General features: G+C 39.6%; 1 non-coding gene across 1 annotated transcript; it reads left to right on the top strand.

Annotated features, from left to right (window-relative positions):
* The first annotated feature begins 2,126 nt into the window (after positions 1–2,126).
* Positions 2,127–2,198, top strand: trnae-uuc (transfer RNA glutamic acid (anticodon UUC)). Its single transcript has one exon. It is a non-coding gene; the product is annotated as a tRNA-Glu (tRNA).
* The last annotated feature ends 1,902 nt before the right edge of the window (positions 2,199–4,100 follow it).

Here is a 4,100-nt window from a genome sequence, read left to right as displayed (position 1 = left end):
TTCACCTATGTAGGTTTTCAATATTATAAAAACATAGTTAATCATACCGCATGCCAGAAAGCTGTCACAAGCATTCTACCCCCGTGCATCTTTCCAAATTAAAACTTTTTATAAATGTTACAAACGTATGCCACACAATGTTTGCAGTTGTTTAAATATATAGATATCATCAAACCTTTTTAGTTAGTCTGATAAAATTTGTCAGAAACTGTATTGTTTATATAAGTTCAAAATTAACATTTTTATATTGAAAAGGGGCCTATAGTTATTGCTTGACATATGTGCAATTGTCTTTGTTTTTTGATTTACGATTTCTGCTGCTAAATCTCTGACGCCAAAACTTGGGGGTTATGCTTCTAAGTAGTGTGTTCATAAATTGCTTTGTTGTGATTTGGAAAAAAAGAATCATTTTCAATGTGAAATTGCCTATCACATTCAAATTTAATATTGTTGCGTGTATTTTCACAGGTTAAAAAAATGATGAACTTAATAAGTTTGAACCTCGGTTATCGCAGTTAATGGTGACCGAGACCACCTGCGAAAACTGAAAATCCGCGAGGTAGCGGCGCCCCTTCAAAAATGCTTGAAAAAACGTATACACGTGCACAAAAGCATCACCAAACTATATGCTGTTCATTCAGGTGTTTTATTCCACATCAGAATGCAGGTGCCATGTTGATGCATACAAACAAATCAAATACAGTATAGTAAAAAACTGTAAAATATGTTGTCTGTTTACAATAACAATTGAGGGTCTAGAACACTGTTCTTCCAAGCAATTTACTTACGAAAAACCGATTATCGTTATTCCTCTTTCAAAAACAAGCAAACACTGCAATTAGCTAACATAGTAGTCTGGATGGATGATCGTCTGTTGTTTTTTGCGCGTAAGAAACATCGTTATCGGGAGTTGTGAACGTTGTTTTTTTTGGTTGATGAAGATGCGCCTATAAACAGCCATGACGTCATCAATGCGATTGCTTAACTCGACGGCTCTTACCATGTTATCATCAATTTATTTGGCCCTGTTTTGGAGGTCTTTGGCAGCATTGCAGAGATCCTGCAAATTATGCAAAGTAAGGCCACCTTCGTCAGCTTCCTCACCCTCGTCGGTAGCAGCCTCGTCTTCCTCCTCACTCGCCGATTTGGTCATTTCCTGTAGGTCCACCTCTGTCAGTTGGTTTGAGTGGCAGTCGATGAGATTTGTAATTTCATCATCCGTCATATCCGAGAAGCCTTCAGTCTGCACCAACCGAGTCAGCCTGACAGCCTTATCAATGGCAGAGTGATGGATTTCGTTAGGCGTGAAACCCTCATAGTCTTGGGTGATTTTGTATGGCCACAATTTCTTCCAACTGGAGATGAGTGTCTTCTCTTTCAGGTCCTTTAGGGCATTCTGAATATTAGTCAGACACGTAGCTATGTTGTAGTCCTTCCACTAAGATTTGATGCTGAAGGTCTCGTCGAGCTCTTCAATGGAGGACGTTAGGCCCTCCATTGTCAACCAGATTCTCTGGCTACGCTCACGTAGCTATTTCCTGCTCTCAACCTGTCCAATAAACTCACTTTTTTTGTTAATTGTTAACATATTTCGCTTTTTCTTTGGTTCACTAGATGCACCAAGGGATAAAGAGCGTTTGGGAGGCATCACTAAGGGCTTCACAAAACTTTTACACTTAACTTGGCGAGAAGCGTACTGTATAGCAGAAGATAAGCGTGGACTGAGAATGGGCATCGGGAGAAGCTTGGGATACTGTAGTGAATGGGCCAATGGGGAGTCGAGTAGTTCATTGAGTATTCAGCTGGCCAATCAGCTTGCGTTTATGCCTGTGATGCTTTGCGCATACGTGCATTCTTTATTTTAAAATTTTGTAAAATGATGCAATTACTAATTCTAATTGAATATTTGTTTTCAAATTTTGTAAAATAATGAAATTTCTAACTTTAATTTAATATTTTAATTAATTTAATTTAATTATTTATTTATTTTTTCATTGAAAAAAAAACGCGAAGCTCTGAGGCCGCGATGGGTGAACCGCGAAGTAGCGAGATCCCAATGTAATTTCATGAGTCAATCATCCAAACTGCATGCTTCTACTTGATCTGGATCAGCTTGTTATGATATATCCCATATGGTCTAGCGGTCAGGATTCCTGGTTTTCACCCAGGTGGTCTGGGATTGACTCCCGGTATGGGAAGCCTCATACAATGTGGATGGATTGAGAACATTTGTACTTCTATAATTTTCAGAAACAAATCTCAAAGTTTTCCACAAGCCTTTCCCACTTCTAGCCGAGTAGATGTCTGTCTATTGCTAATGATGTGGTAATTTAATGAGTCTATCATCAAAGCTTCATACTTCTTATGAAATATCCCATAGGGTCTAGGGGTCAGGATTCCTGGTTTTCACCTAGGTGGTCCGGGTTCAACTCCCAGAATGGGAAACTTTGAATTAGATGTCTGGAATCAGAAATGTTGGACCTCTATACCTTCCGGAAACAAACCCAATTGTTCGGCATAAGGCGAAATAGAACAACCATCTAAAACCAGTGCTTCTCAAATAGTGGGGCGCGCCCCCCTTTGGGGGCGTGGTGCGATACCTGGGCCGGGGGGGGGGGGGGGGGGGGGGGGTTGTGACCCTGGGGAACATGATTTTATTTGGCCGTACTAGTATAAAGTGTAATTGCCCATCCACTACAGTAGCTGGCAGTGGCGCTCTCATTTATTTTTTTATTTCAGGCATTGATGCACTTAAAATCTTTTCTGTTGCAGACTTAAAACAAGATGTAATAAAGTTATTCTTTGTAAGTTTGACTATATTTCTTTTTTTCCTTTTCTTTAATGTTGATAAGGATAAAATGTTGTACTTATAACAATTTTATAGAATGATTTTATTTATAGTCACGGTGGGAAGTGGGGGGGGGGGGGGGGGGGCGCGAATAGTTTTCTTCTTGCTAGGGGGGGCCTAACAGAAAATAATTGAGAAGCACTGATCTAAAACTAATGACAACTTTCAGGCTCGGCAGACTCTAAGTGAGGAGGTGAGTGAGCAGATCAGTAGTCGACTGTTAAAACTGGAGAAGGAGAACCAAAGTCTTCTCCAGGCTGTCGAAGAGCTAAGAGTGGTCCATATTCACAATAGCATGCAGTCCCACAAACATACTCACTACAGTGAAAATGATGATGCCCAACAGTCACTTTTGTGTCGTGGCTGGAAGTTTTTGATAAAGGAAAACATGCCATTTACACAGCTAGTGAAACAGCAGATATTTTATACCTTGCCGTCTGGAGTATTCATGAGCATCAGCTCACAGAAGAGGATGTGAGGCGACAAGTTCGCAAGACTGTTCAGAATAACCAACAAGTAGAGAGACATTTGGAATGTAATGATGTCATCTTTTGTGGGGGAGAGTGTGACATGCTAAAGTGTTTAAGTTATTAATTATTGCATGTTGGGGATTAAAACTAGTTTTGGATTGGATGTTTATCAGTGTTCGATTATTGATTCCTTGATCCAAATAGCAAGAGTGAAATGGTAAAGCTTGAATCGGTATTTGATTATTGATGTCTAGGTGCATATAGCTTGTTAAACACAGGAGATGTTCCTCATTTCAGTAAAAGTTGGATTGAGGACAACAACTAATCATTGTGGGATTATTTCTCCCTGTGTTTCAAGCAATAAGAAAATGCATGGGTGTAACAATTCCAATGATTACAAATCTATAATTGCTTAATTATATTTAATTCCTTGCATTGTTGGTCATTTGCTTCGAATATTGCCCATGAAAAGTGACAGCTGATTACATCAACATTAAGTAAAAAGTAAATTCTAGATTTGTATCCCTATAGAGCAGATTTTTCCGCAGTATCAAAGTAATAAACAAAGACAAGTAGACTCTAGACTTGGCAAATAATGTGTCGACTGTGGGGGAAGCGCTCTGTTGCTGCGGCTGCTGATTATATTGGAATGAAACATGTGGGCCGAGGGGCGGCCGATTTGTACAAGCGTCTAAAATATTTTTTGGGCCCCTTCCGTGAAGACATTACAATAATTGGCCTTGGGGGTACTGAAGCAAAAATGGTGTTCGCAATGATATGGT

The sequence above is a fragment of the Stigmatopora nigra genome, chromosome 20, assembly GCF_051989575.1.
Source record: "Stigmatopora nigra isolate UIUO_SnigA chromosome 20, RoL_Snig_1.1, whole genome shotgun sequence".
In the NCBI taxonomy this organism is placed as follows: Eukaryota; Metazoa; Chordata; class Actinopteri; order Syngnathiformes; family Syngnathidae; genus Stigmatopora; species Stigmatopora nigra.
The sequence above is the reverse complement of the archived record's forward strand: the minus strand, read 5'-3'. Positions and strand labels throughout refer to the sequence as shown.